Source organism: Eurosta solidaginis, chromosome 2 (assembly GCF_040869045.1).
Source record: "Eurosta solidaginis isolate ZX-2024a chromosome 2, ASM4086904v1, whole genome shotgun sequence".
Classification (NCBI taxonomy): domain Eukaryota; kingdom Metazoa; phylum Arthropoda; class Insecta; order Diptera; family Tephritidae; genus Eurosta; species Eurosta solidaginis.
In genome coordinates, this window is record NC_090320.1 from 285,036,306 (window position 1) to 285,052,641 (window position 16,336).

At 32.5% G+C, this 16,336-nt stretch overlaps 1 protein-coding gene across 1 annotated transcript in view; it reads left to right on the forward strand.

The window, feature by feature from the left end:
- Positions 1 to 16,336, forward strand: part of dpy (dumpy) — a 307,368-nt gene that overhangs the window by 19,361 nt on the left and 271,671 nt on the right. The window lies entirely within an intron of this gene.

A 16,336-nucleotide genomic window follows, 5' to 3' on the forward strand; every position in this document is an offset into this window, starting at 1 on the left:
TTTGTATTGCAAATATCACACGCAACAAGTTAAATCTACTAGTAAATCAACATTTCTTTTTAGACAAATACTTTTTCGATACACCCTCTTTGTTAAATTAACTTGTGAATCAAATTTTACAACTTTCAAAAGTGTTTTTAAAACACTCCAACTCGGGGACTTTTCTTGATAATTATTACCTATTTTAAAATTGCTAAAAAAAATTATTTGCAGTTGGTCAACTTTTCAATAAACATTTTTTATTTTTTTGTGTTCTTAAAATTTGAAAAATTAAGCGGTTGGTGCAACAATCATACGCAATATAGTATTTAATGCATTCTTTTTTTAATTGATCCTGTTTTAAATTGTGGGATATAAATTCGTTGATAAATAGTTGAGAATCATGGGACAAATTTGCATATATTTGAGTATTTAATTTTGTTATTTTGAATTCAACTATGCTAAAAGTGTGCAATGAAGTTCTATCAAGCATATACAAATATGTACATAGTAAAAGCCTTATTTCCAAATAGATATATGAAAGCAAGTGGGTCCGTTTTATGAAATCAATTCTAGAATCAACTTCTTATAAAATTAAAATCTTGTAAAAAAAATTTGAAGAAGATACCAGCATTTTTCGTAATTTGACTGTAAAATAGATATAGTAAAGCCCGAAAAGGAACTTTTTTTTTAGGTTAATTGTTTAATAAACTTTAGATACATTTAAAATGGATTTCAAAATTTAACTATGTTAATCAATTTTTTAACTCAATTTTTTAAACAATTTTTCGTGCAATTGAAATCGATTCCAAATTGACAAAGATTGCAACATTTTCATAAGGTGATAATATAATGTATATACGAAACCCTTTAGTGCGCCAAACATGTTATTTAAAAAGCTTCACTTGCACCTTCAAAATTGAGTAACGATGTAAATTTTAGAAATTAGCTTTTAATATATTTCTTGAGCAACGGAAATTTCAATGAAGTAAGCTATTCATAAGACTCAAATCGATTATATAACTGATCTAATTGTTTAATTAAATTGAACGATTTCCAATCTAACAATTGAAAATACACATATATATGTAATTAACAAAATGTTATAGGTCAATAAAAACTTCAAACATCTTGAGGCAAGCTGGTGTTATAACAAAAGAACGCTCTACAACTTCGTTCTAGAATAAACATTTTTCATGAATTTCTAGAATTGGGACTTTTTCTGTAATTGTTGCAACCATAAGTACAATTATCAAGAAATTGATAGAATATTACCGGATATGAACGTGGTGCACTGCGGTATAAGCAGCCTGCATTTTTAGACCTTTTTCCATGACGACGATGTTTTTAACTCTGTCGAAAATTCTTGTCTTTGTAATTTAGTCGTCTTTTACGACAGTCATGCCATATCACCATAGCCATAGCACCGGCTTATTCCTATTTTCAGCTTGTGTGCTGCAGTGAGAACCTTTAAATATTTTTATATTATATTTATGTTATCATTAAAACTATCATTGCATATACATTTATAGTTACCACTACTTATTAATTTCCCTTTACCGTGTGAAATTTGACCTCATTTGAAAAATAAAAATACTTCCAAATGTAAAAATTCTAAGTTTAAAGCATTATGCATTAAACCTTAATATTGCATCTATTTCCATTACTTTTTCCATTACCATTTCTATTCTAAATTTTTCCATCAATTCCGTTCGCATACAACTTCCATTACCATTATTTCATTATCAATTACCTTTCTTATCCATTTCCATAAAATTTCATTATCATTTTCATTACAATTAACATTCCAAATTTTTTTATCTACCTCAGTTATTCCTTATATTTTAGTTATGTTAACATATCTAAAACTATTTCCTTTATTTAATAATTTGGGAAAAATTTAAACAACGTGACATCAGGACGGACAAGGCGACTGCTGTTTCGAGTATACCTTGTAAATCTCTTCAAAGCCTTTTCTCCCGGGAGTGGGAGTCGAACCCGCACTCCTACGATAGTTGAAATGGTTACAAACGCATTCAACTACGTCATGTCTTAGTTTTTGTAAAGTTTTTCCCAATTGCCTTCTTCTGCATATATTATTCTTCTACACATCACTTACTTCGTATGTAATTATGTGTTGAAGTTATGCATGTTGGTTAGGCGGTTTCAGAGAAACTTGGTATTGTTTCTGTTTTTGATCTGTTTATAGAACTACAACGAATTGACCACATGTTGACTGTTTGTATGAGTTAATCGGGGATTGCCCGTATTGCTTTAAATGTATTTCCTTTATTATTTCTTTTGCTGCTGTCACTACTATATCGCTCATTTAATTCAATATTGTCATAACTCAAAAAACACAATTTTCCAGGAGAGCCATTCAAAGATTTTAACTGCCATATTTTGGGCATATAAAGGCATATTTTCATTTACATAGCACGTGGTAAATTTTTAACTGTTCACAAAGATTTTTTTATACAACATAGATCATGATGTTGGGTACGTTTATATGTTATTAACTCAAAAATCATGTTTCTTGAGTTATGACACTATTAAAGTAAATGAGCTATATATATATATATATAAAATTCAAATTATGTATGTACGTATGTGTTGCACAACCCACTAGAAACTTTCGTAGGCTAAAAATAATATCGATATATAAAAGGGGCGTGGCATCTCCCATGCAAAATGAATATTTCTGAATGTATTCATGCTAGAAAATTGAAAATCAGTAAGGAGTTATATGAGGTCATTCCCCAATACTGCTAAGAAAATGTGGGGTGGGGGAGAAAGAGCGTGGCACCTCCCATACAAATGGAATAATTAAAATTGGTGTGGAACTATATGACGTTAAGTCCTAACAGCACCAATATATGGAATTGAAAAAAAATAAGACAAATGGGACTTTCAGAACTATGACTCCCTTAAAAACTTAGGTTATTTTAACACGTATTCTTTTATGTTATCTTTAGGGTTGGTATTTTTGGATACGCATGGAGAAACCGGAAAAAAATATTTCTGTTTAATTTGATATTAATTGATGTGATTTTAAGGCGTGGTGATCATCCCAAAGGTGGTGCTTTCCTGTTACTTGCTGGAACAGCCGCAGTTGAAGTAAATGCCTGCTTTGTCGTCTATAGACGGCTTTACGTACAAAAATTTACTCTTTTTCGAAATATGAGAGGGCATTTTGGCGGAAACACTTCAGCAGCAGCTTTTGCTAATCAACTTCTTTAAATTAACTATGGCAAATTTATTTTTCTTTACTAACAGATTTGATTTTTTTCCTGAAAATGTTTGAGAAATTATGACATCACCTGAAGCTTTAATATCTAATATTTCTTCCAAATATTGAATCTATCTTTACAAACTATAAATTGCTTTGAGAAAAGGCATTTTAGGCACCTTAAACTGAGGATGTTAATATCACTAGATCTAAGACAACTTATCACTATATTAACACAGTGGTGGAAGAGTCCCAAAGTCTGCATATCTGATTGAGTTTATTAGCTCTTTTGAGCCATCAGAAAATTTATTTTTCGTTATTTCGATTATCCACGCTTATGTAGTGGGACAAGGCTTTTCATCACAAAACTTTTACGGATGTCATTGAAGCTATTCATTTTATCGGAAAATTTCTAAAACAATAAAGTTTAAAACCAAGGATTCCATTAATAACGATAGATTTGACTTTTCAATTTTAAATGCCTTAAATTTCCTAGCCCTATCAATGAAGCTCAACGACAATCATTAGATGCAAGTCAAGGGATTGATGAGCACAATACAAACCTTTATAGCTTCAGAGCTTCTGCAACTCAATTGTCAATCTCACATACGCGAGTAGAATCCTGTTACAAATATGATTATCGACAACAACAGTCATTAGCTGTAGCAGAAGTCAATCTTACCAACTCATGTTTTACCCATGGCCAGTTTACACGTAGCTTGCATATTTTTATAGAAACGTGGAGTAAAACCCACGGGCATAAGCTAGTATATAATATAATATAATGGAGATTGCTGTGTCTTTTATCAATTTCATCACTTTTTCTATTTCATTTCACTTAACATATCGTGATGGACATGGTAGTGGAAGTACAATTTTTATTCCCATTTGCATTACCATTGACACTGCCATAACTGTCTCCATTACTAGCCTCATTACCATTTCCATTAGCATTACCATTAACTTTTTTTAATTTTACTTCTGCTAGTATATTCAATACTATTACCATTCAAGGTTTTATTACCATTACCGTTGTAATTGTAATTTTCATTACTTTTTTTTACAAATTTTTTAAACACATTTTTACTGAGATTTCTGTCGCCATTTCCACTGCTTTATCCACCAGTTAATACCATTTTCATTACGGAGTCCATTACCACTTTAATGACCATTAATTTAACTACCGTTTCCAACATCATTACCATTTGATCATGATTAAACTTACTCGTATCATCTTGTTGCAGTTTATGGTAACTTTTTTTTGCATTTGAAATAAAAAACAAAATACATGAGGAACTTATTTAATTAAGGAGTATGGCTTCTGCCTTTCAACAAACATCTGTATACACTTAAATAAATAAATTAATGTCAATGCCTTAATATACATACATGTGTATGAGTTTTACAATGCAACAAAAAACTTACATCATAGTTTCTTAGATAATTTCTTTCTGTTTCTAAAAAAAGAATTCCATAGACGCATAAATAATGTAAAAACAGCAATAGCAGCACACAGTTAGGTGTGGCTGGAATTCTAAGTGTTGCAACCGCAGAAAATACGTCAATATAATCAACGAAATGTAGCGCTACGAATCGCGCATAAATTGAAAATGCAAACACGTAAAAAAAAACCTTTAAATGTATGTGTGAGCAAGTACAGCACTGTGATGGACAACATCTGTTGCTGACAAAAGATGACATAAGATCCCCTTAGATCGTTTGGATAACGCAGCAAACCACCAAAGCTGCAGCATCTCTGGCTTCATTTGCTGCATTATTTATCATTAATGATTTAGTGAAAAGTGATTATTAAAAGCAAAGATAGCTAACCTCTTCTTTCGTTTTTGTGTCTATTATTTTGCTATTGGTTATTTATATTTGCTTTTGTTTTAATTTCATTTTCGTTGTCTATAAAATTATTTATTTTCTATCTTTTTATTTGTTGTATGCTTCGTTAACATTTTTCTTCTTTTAATTGTATTTCGATATGCGTATATCTTTGCGTAGCCCTAAGGCTGGCCAGCCTGTTGAATGCGTGTGTTTGTATGTATATACATTTTTATAGAGTTGCATACCACAAGTCAGCTGTCGACGCTATCTTGTTCGATTGTCAGTTGAAATGAATTCGTCTTCGTTATTTCAATAGCTCTTTGACTTTTGCTTGTCAGTCACCAATGCTGTTACCACTTCCGTGGTGGTGGCTTTGATGTTGGTTTTTTTTTTTTTATATAATTTTTTTTCTATTTTGATGTTGTAAGTATAAATATATATTTGCTGTAAGCGTAAGCAGTAAAATCGTTTTTTTTTTTTTTATTATATTACAATAATTTGAATTTTCGTTATCGTATTGCATGCAGAATCGGTAGATTACAACTCCAGTAAATCGATTATGTCCAACCAGCCTAGTCTAAAAATATTTCACTGCTATCGAATTTTTGAACTGCTCCATTGTGAGAAGGCTATCGTAAACCTTAAACTTTTATTTTTATAAGGAATTACCACTTTTGTATGCTCTTAAGCCAATACGGTTATGTGCTGGTATGAATTCAACTTAATATTCTACCACACTGATAGGTTTTGAAGACCTCACACTATAACGCTGTTACGGTGATATACTTTTACGTTATTATGCTTTACAGCTTTTATGGTCCCAAGCTAATAAGCCTTTACCTTACCGAAATTGTATGCTTTTTAGGTTAATACGCTTCTACGTTACCGTAATTGTACGCTTTTACGCGACCATGCTTTTACGCTAATACGGTTTTGCACTTCCATGATTTTGCTTTACAGCTGGTTTGGAAGCTAATATGCCTTTACGATACTAGGCTTCTACGTGACCGTTATTTTACGCTTTTATGCTTTTACGCCAATACGCTTCTGGACTTCCGTGATTTTACGTTAAAACACTTACCGTAAGTTTAGACGTTTACGCTACCAGGCTTTTGTGCTAGTACGCTACCATGATTCCAGTTCGCTTTTACGCTACCGAAGTTTAACGCTTTTGCGCGGCTACGCTCTTACCTTATACGTTTATAAGCTACCGCTATTTTACTTCGGTTCGTTTTACACTCTTCCGTTCGTATTCTCTTAAGCCAGTAACTTTTTACGCTAATACGCATTTAAGCCATTGCACTTTTACGCTATCACGCTTTCACTCTACTACGTTGATACACTACTAAACTTTAACGTTTTATACATTTATGTTGTATCACGAAAAGTCATTTGTTCAGATTTTGGACTCAACGGGCTAAGTCTCGTTGAGGGAATATTAATAGTTAAGCTGTTTTCGCAAAGAAATTCGAGGGATATTCCATTATTATTATGGCTGGTGTAAGTTAAGGCTATCCTTGAAGAAAACGTAGTTGATATGAAAGCTTGAAGTATAAAATATTTTTGAAAAACATTGTTTTTTTTTTTAACGCAGTTTAAATTAATACAGGGCCATCGCGACAATCATTGCGTCTTTTAAATTCACTCATTATTACTAGAATATATTATAAAATTATCCTTTACCCAAAATTTTCACATTTTCTTCTTTTCAAACTTTCTTACTCATTCCATTTTTCTCAGAGTAGAAATTGCATCTGTGCATTATTTTTTCCCATACCCATATTGTTAGCGTTTCTACTAAGATTCCAAATGCTCATGGTGTAATTTTCCCCCTGACAAAAGCTTCAATAAATTTCTAAACAAAACTGCTTCATATTTCCAATTAAATGTACATCAAAGCAAATCGACTGACCAGCAATGTAACATCATCATCAGTAACAGGTAGATTGGCATGAAAGCCAACAATAACAAATATACTCAAACAACAACAAAATGATCAGAACATGACACTAAATACTGCAGAAATAACCCCGTATAAAAGGGATAAGAACGGCAGAACACGAAAAAATATAACAAACAGCAGAAAACCAGCTCAAAAAAAGAAGTCATCGACGGCAAAGCTTCTGTATCAGCCACATTACAACTTGATTAAAAAAGTCTGGCGCATAATTAACACCATTAAAGTGTATAGAAGCTCTAACTACCTACAGGAGTAGGAAAAGACTTCAGCGCATAAGCGCCAAAAACGCTTTTAGCTGTGGTATAGTTTAAAATAACATCAACAGCAACATGACGAATCTTAACCACAATCAATTGTTGAGTCCTGACCAGAGCCAGTGGCTAAACTCATTGGAATTACCAACAGTAATCAAAGGTTAACAGTTACATGACGTGAGTGATGTTTAAGACAAAATAATGTATAAAAAAATGTAAGCATTGACAAAAAAAACTGCACTACTTCGTATGTATTAATGTTGTTACATCAATATGTGGATGCATCCATAAATAAGTACACTTTGAATAAACTGGAATTATTATTAATTGTTATTAACAAAGCCGCACAAACCAGGCTTTTGGTAGGAACTGTTTAAGCAGAAACCACGACTCTCAAATTAAAATTTGAAAATGTTCATACAAATATTGCAGAAATGATGTGTTGAGTGCTAAATGCAATTAAAAAGTTCATCGCAATACATATCGAAGAAAAAAAGGTAATCGATAAAAGTCTTCAGCAAATATTGAGATTTATCGAATGGTAAACATTTATCGATAGCCGATACAATTTTGAAAACTATCACAAACGGTATTCGTGGAAACCAATAAAAACAACCTAAATTAAGCGCAAGTTTGAAGAAAAACTTATTAAAAACGAATTATTCAGAAAGTAATCGAGATATCCTTGATCTAGTAAATTTAAATTAGTCCATGACAAAAGACAAAATCAAATGACAAATAGCAAAAGAATCGATTAAAATCGGAGAAATCGATAACAATAATGCATTGATAATAATAGATAATAATTTGCTATACTGTGTTTATTCAGTTAGTTAGAAACGATATTGATCGAAAGAAATAACCGATAAATGTCTAAAGTATCGATAGCTTTTAAGACAATCGATAAACTTCATAATAATGCGAATAAGAGATTTTTGAAAAAAAAAAACCCAAAAATTTTGACAAAGTTGAAGTCGATAAAGATGGCGAAAAAAACGAGCACTCTCAATAACAACGACAACAACGAATAATCGGTAATAATGATGCATAATCGAACAAAACCTACAATGGAAATATAGTTAGACAAAATCGATAATAATTGATGAAAACCATTTTTTTTTAAAGGCCTTAAAAGTCGTCAGACATTATTAACAGCAGTCACCAAATTCGATAAGACATAATAATCGATTATAGTAAAAAAAATTTACGAAAAAATAAACTTTATCGATTATATTAAAAAAACAAAGAAAAATTAAATAACATTTGACAAAATCCAAAATTATCGGTTCAAGTCAAGAATCTTGTTTAAAAAAGTTTCTACTCTACAGCGTCATACGTCATAAAAAATATTTAATTTATGGATTTGAAAATCTATAAAAACCACAAATGAACAAGCATATATGAATTTCTAAAATAATCGATAGCAGTAAAAAAATTGTTAATCGATATCACAGAATAGGCGGTAATTATCATTTATGAGATCAAAACACCAACAAAACTGTAAATCAATTATAATAGAGGAAATTAAACAGGACAAGGCAGTACATCGTCCATAATCGGAAAAAATCGAAAAGATAGCAATCGATAATTATCAGTTTTGATTTTAAATGAACAAAATCTAGCCTATGGGAATTCGATTATAATCAAAAAAAACTTCTCACATGACAAACCGATTCTAAGTGAACAAATCCAACGAAATCAATGACATGAAAATTCTATAGATATCCGTTTGGAATATGATCGTGAAAAACCGACAACAGACGAACAAAACTGATGATGTAAACATTCGAAAGTTACCGCATCCACTAGAACCAATAATCGACTAATAAAAAACTTAACGTACTAAAACTGATTAAACTCGGTAGCCAATAGAAAAGAATTGAAAAAACATACTACTTAAAATATGTCGCTAAAATATAAAAAAAAATTGATTGCCATAAAAATATATTAATCAATAAATATTTATAATAGTTTTAAAAACAAAAAATGTAAGGCACGATAAACTCCGAAGACACCTAAGGCCGAGCTTCGCTTCCAATTTGCGTCGTGGTCCTCTTGATTTTACCTACAAATTAGCTGGACGCGACCTACATGTTTTATGTCGACTCCGAACAGCATCTGTTAGGCAGATGAATTTTCACTGAACGCTTTTCATTGGCAGAAATACACTCGGAGCGCTTGCCAAACACTGCCGAGGGGCGACACCGCTTAGAAAAATTGTCTCTTCTAACTGAAAACCTTTATTCCTAAAAGGTTTATGTTGCTTTGCCCGGGGTGCGAACCCAGGGCATACGGTGTGGTAGATGGAGCACGCTACCATCACCCCACGTTGGCCGCCACTACAGCAAGTGTTTCGTATATCTACCATGACCGTTTCTGCTATCTTAAAATCAAAAGTCTTACCTTTCAAATTTTCATTTCTTCAAATATTTTCTTCAAGTGTATTTGAGAAATTAGCATTACATCGTGATTACACTATCTGCATGCAGAAACCGATTGAATCATGGTATTATAGCATTGTAATGCCAGCATACCTAACCTCATGATCATCTGTGCATGTGTGTTTGTATGTGATATGCCTTCTTCCAAATGCACTCATGTGTAATTTAATAATTGCGGTTTTGTAGTTGAGCTGAGACGTGCGCCAATCGACTCCTTGCATACTCAGATCCTTTGAAATGCATTCATTCTATACAGCACAAGTTTTAATCACTCTGAAGCTAAGCAAGAGCATAGGTATGCAAATTGACATGTGGATTTTTTTTCCCCCAACCAGATTTTAGTCTTGGTCAGGCAATCACTTAGGTTTGGTCAGGGTACTCAATGTAAAGTAGCACCCATCAAGCAATTTGGCTTTACAAAATATCTGGCGCGCGTATATGTAAAGTGTTTGTAATAGCAAAGATCCCTTCGGTATCATACATATAATGGTATGTAAGTGAGCCATGTAGTTCAAAGGACGCATGCTTACTGAAGAAATCACATTCGTTGTGGCATGCATACGCCACATATGCAGATATTTACATCTCTATATATGGATGTATATACTTACATACACATTGTTGTGCTCGCCTAGTTAATATTAAGTTCATGCATGTGAACTAATTGAAATTTTTATGTAATTATTAGGCACGCAGGGTAATATAAATAAAATGAATTTAATGACAATATTAAGTTGAAGATGCTGTTCGTGGTAGAGCAGAGCTATGTAGTTGGGAAAATTCAATAAGATAGAACATTTTTCTGCTAGTAAAAGCATAAATTTCAAAAGACTAAGAAGCTGAATTTGGCTGAATTTCCCATCCTTAAATGATTGAATAGTTGAAGCTGGTGCTTGTTTTTCGAAGAAATAGCAAATTCTTGTGGGGATCAATTATTTAAAAACCCGTATGCAATCACGGGCTAATTTTTGAATTTTTCAGGAATAATTTTGTTTCTATATCCCAAAAGAAAAGAAATTTCTAACGAATTTGGTTTTGCTTAGTTTTGAAATGAAATTGGCTGGTATTTTACAAAAGATTCTAGAAACGAACTTGGTCATCTTGTTTCAGAAGACTTAAGAATCGAACTTGGTTTAATCATGACTGACAAAAGACTAAAATACCTCACCTTGATTAGGTAAATATTGAGGATATCGAATCGATATAATACATCAAAAAACTAGCTTAGAGCTCCTTCTCTAATTAGTGGTGTGCTAGGTAAATATTGAGGATATCGAATCGATATAATACATCAAAATACTAGCTTAGAGCTCCTTCTCTAATTAGTGGTGTGCTAGTTTATATTCTACCTACCAATTGGTGCTGACATCGAATGGTAAAAATGGTGAGTTCGAGTATGTATAGTTGAGGGTTTATCAATCACTGGCAAAGATGACCCAAAAAATATATCTAAAACGTTTTGGAAGACGGCGTGGTAGACAAGAATAATAGCCCAGGAGAGACGCACATGATACATATACCGAAGCTAAAAAAAAATCAATAGTATCGATATAGGCGAAAGCGTAAGCAATGTTAACTAATTGGAAACCGCCTTTTAACCTTGATTAAACAACGCAAAGTTTTTAAAAATACGAAACGAGCAGCAGTGTGTTTATAAACGGGATACAGAACAACAAATTTCGACTAAGCTATATAATCAAGTTCTTACAAACCAATCAAATACAGGTTTGTTTACAAAAGTATAAAGGTTTTTTTCGATGGTACTAAGGACTTTATACAATAACACGCTTGGATTTTTTCCAACTGCTTTTTGTGTCCCCAAGAATTTGAAAGACTTTGTATTGTAAACTCAGAAAAAAAAACAAATATTAAATCTTCAAAAGACTGAAGCACCGTACTTGGTTTCGTTTTTCAAAAAATTTTAGTAACTTAGGTTACAAATTCAAAAGACTAAATAAACAAACTTGCTTTAAGTTTCGAGAGATTAAAGTAACATACTTGGTCTTCGCATTCAAAAGACTAAAGAAACGAACGAATTTGAAATACTTTTAGCTATACTTTCGGCTTCATCGCCCCTTGCGCAGAGGCATGCTGATGTAAGTCTTCCATTTGAGGAATTCACATTCAACAGCCGAATCTTTAATTTTCAAGCAAATAGATTGAGCCACTCTAATGGTTCACGTTATTGTGCAATCGTTATTGAAAACTTTGCTACTTTGTTGAAAAAGCATATTGCAGATGATTTTATTATATTATATTTAGCCAGTTGAGAAAGATCAAAAGACGCGTAGGTTTTATGTCATTGGCATACCCGCAGTAATATTCACGTTTCCTACCACATTTTCTATACAATGCATCAGTTTTGTATGAAGCGATTCAAATAAAATATATTCAATTACCACATACTATAAGAAAAAAAAATTAATATGCATCAAGTGGGTGTTTGCAGTTGTGGCTTAAAAGCGATAACAATTTAAAGCATTTAGATACAAGTCAACTACGCCTACACTTTTAAAAAGAAAATATAAATATGAATGCGCATTACCATAAAATCAGTAAGAAATAATTGTACTAAATCATAAAAGAAAAAAACATATTTTTTCATGCACAAGAAGGTCAACTGGCGACAGTGATCTTACTTAATTTTGCTTGTGGCTTTAAAGCTTAATAATAATACATAAATTCGTCTTTTGTCAATAAAAGCTTAGCGAGATTAACTTTTGCGTAGGTTCAGATATTAGGCCCATTCAAACAATTGCCGCTGGTATTATGGAAATAAAGTTAATAAAAAATACATTGCTAATCATATGAACCTATATTTTATCTATACATGCTTGATAGCTTTTTGTCGCATATTTTGCACTACATATGTAAGTTCACGGAAACTCGAAAATGGTGTGACAGATTTATTTTTTTTTTATGTATGTATGTCTTGGCAGCAATTAAACATACAACCGGAACTTTAGCAAGGCAAATATGGTATTAATAAATAATTGTATATCTTGAAATGAAAGAAGGATTGAGATAAACGATAGAAATCTTTAGCGGGAATTAAAGTTGATTGACAATTTTTTTCTAACAGGTTTGGATTTAGGCGTGAATGTGTTATATATTTCGTGATGTTTAAACAAGTCTGTACTATGCACCGATATTTTTCTAACAATTTTTCTATACGAAATTTTAGTACAATTTTCATAAAGTAAAAGACTTAAGAAGCGAACATCTCTTTAAACATAAAAAAGTTAAGACTCAGCAAACTAACTTGAATTCGTTGTTACAAAAACCAGAAGAGCTGAACTTAGTTTAATTTTTTCAAACGCTATAGGAAGAAATTGCATAAACGCTTTAGTCACTGCAAAGCGATGAAGGGCCAGACTTCTCATTATTAACTACTGGCGTTGTCAAAGCGAAGCACGCGTCCAAACCGCTTATGTCAATTCGGCTTACGTTGGCTTTGTGAGCAAAAGACTGAGGCAACGAACTTGCTTCCGTTTTCAAAAGACAGGTGTTGTCCCAACAGCTGGCGGCCCGTGAAGAAAACAATATTTGAGTCTCCGTAGTATTAACTGAAACTAATAAAGATTTTAGCTATAACAATATCTGATTTATTTGTACAAATTATGTTTCTTAAATTTTGTTTTTTCACGGCGCCTGTGTATTCTTGGACAATCAGAAATTTGTGAGCATTAAATATGCAATTGATTTGACGTTTGCAATTAACGAAGGTGGGAGGTAGAAAATTACGAAATAGCAATATGCGATGGGTTGCCAACGTAACTTTCGCAACAACAGGCATACAAATTTTTATTTTATTTTTCAAAATTTTAAAAAACGAACTTGCTTTAGCTTTCACCACATGGAATTATTATTATTATTATTATTATTTTTTTTTTTTTTTTCAAAAGATATAACTTGCTTGATTTTTCAAAATTCATTGATTTTTGTTGTTTGCTTTCAAAAGACTAAGGTCACGAACATGATTCCTCTATTAATTTTTCCCATTCTCAAAAGACTAAAGAAACGAACTTGCTTACAAAAGACTTAACCATTAGTTTTTCCGTTTTGAAAAGTCTAAGGAAGTGAACTTGCAATATGTGAGCCAGACTTATGTTTGATTTGGGTCTAATTTAACAAAAATGGTTACTATTTATTTAAACAAACGAAACCTTCGAATCATTAGAAAGGAGGACTTAAGTATCTAATTTTTCAATCTCATCCTGCCACACAGAGATTCTCAGCTACCAACTGTTTTCTGGAAGGGGCATGAAAATATCATTTGATTTCAAAAAATTTTAAATAAATTGGGAGACAGAACCACTACCAAAAAAGCCATGAACTTTCGGAGTAAACGTAATTTAAGGCACTAAATATTTTAAGACCCTATACCGGCTGGCTCAGTGGATCACACTGGACGAGCTACAGACCTTACCCTTTTGAAAATATAAAAGTTTACGAAATTTTGGTCAAGTGGGTTGATCTCAGTCTGGTCAGTACATTGCCTCCTTCGTTCATCGCAACGCAGTTTCCAGATACACCACTATGGCAAGAGACTCATATGACGGCTGTGTCGCACCGAAAGGCGCTATCTCAGAATTAATTTCAAAAATGCCTTAGCTGATTAAAAATCCAAAACATTTTTATGTTCTTAGCGCTCTCATTGAAAATGTTCTGAGATAGGGCGTTTCTGAACCAAACTCTAGAATAGGGCGTTTTCCAAAGTTTGCTAAGATAGTTCATTTTGGTATAACGCCTTCGTCACTATGCAACAAAGATGTTTTCTTTACTCATGTTACATCAATTTTTTCTGATGTTTTACACAAAAGTTCACTTGTTTACTTCACCAATTATACACGAGCAGAGATTTGTGAATCTATAAGTACAAATTAAAATTTATTGGCAAATTGCATTTACAGCTTGTAAAGCATAAAGAACAGCAAACAATCGAAACAACAAAGCAATCGTATATATTTATCTAAAACAATACAATAACAAAAACAAAGTAATAAAATAATAATAAATAAATCGAGTTGAAAATAAAAAAAGTTAAGAGAATCAACTTCAATAGTCAATTGCTGTAAGATTTTCGAACTTTAGCAGCATGAGCTTTGCTAGGCTATGACACTATATATAACATACATACAGCTGCGAACACGAAAATAGCAGTGGAAGTTAGTATCAATTTTTTTTTTTTTTTTTTTTGCCATAAATGAGGAAAAAATCTTAATTAATTTTGGAAATGAAACTATGCAAACCAATCATAAAAACGTTTTCGAAAAAATTGAAAACAAATCGAAAATTTGGTGCATCTCTGACCTTAATATGGTACCAGTTTCGTCAAAGTCTTCCAACAGTGAATTTCTAGACGGAATGTCTGAACTGTGCCAAATTACCATCCAATCCAATAAATTCGGAAAAGTATTAGATTTAGCTTTTGTGGATGATGACTCTTAATATTCCATTAGTCAATGCGGACCCATTATTGAAACTGAAAATGATTACCACCCTTCCCTCAAAACAGTATACGAAGTGGTAAGTAGTGCCCGTAACTGCGGCAATAAACAATATAACTCCTGTTATCGCTTTGACTTTGCAAAGGCTAATTTCAAAAAAATATATCGTGATTTATCTCGAACAGTGTGGCCAATATTTAATGCTGATATGGAGCAAAGCGTTTCTCACTTATAAAATACCATTTACTGACTTTTTGGAAAATACGTACCTAAGCAGATTTGTGTACATTCCGATACAAGCCAAGTATGGTTCACTAAAGAGCTGAAAATTTTAAAGAATAAAAAGTCTCGGTTTTTCAAGTTATTCAAAAAGACGGGTTTCCACAACCATTACTTACAGTCCGCGATTCTAGGCTGCAAGTATTTTCAATTGAACAAACAGTGTTACAAAGCTTATCTTTGTAAAATGAAAAGAAATATAACTTGCAACTCGAAGGCTTTTTGCGGATTCGTAAACTCTAAATGAAAGGTGAAGAGGTTTCCATCATCCATGAAATTCCAAGATAATATTCCCAGCAATGATCTAGAGATAGCCGGCTTCTTTGCCAAATTTTTCAAATCAAATTACTCTATTGAGACTAACGTTTCACCTTATGTATACCCATGCCATATTGATTCGTGTTATTCAATGAGAGCTCCATTTATATCTTCAGAAGATGTATTACCTTATTTAAAAACTTTAAAAGTATCATATACATATGACCCTGACATGATCCCGACACACTTTCTTAAAAAATGTGCTGCGAGCCGCTAACAGATTTTCCCGACAATGTGGAAGGAATCTTTTCTTATCCCTCTTCATAAAAATCGAAGCAGGATTTCAATAACAAACTACCGGGGCATAGCAAAGTTATCCGCTTTCTCAAAGTTATTTGAGGCTATTGATACCCACCACCTAACGTTTTCTATTTCCCCCATAATTGCAAGCTCGCAACATGGTTTGTGTAAAGGCAAATCAACTATCATCAGTTTACTGGAATTTAGCACTCACGTTTCTAATGGATTAAAAAAGGCCTTCACACCGATGTAATTTACACCGATTTCAGTAAAGCTTTCGATAAGTATCACATCCATTACTTATTCATAAGCTCAGTCAACTTGGTTTTCAACCCCGTCTTATATGTTGGATTTCT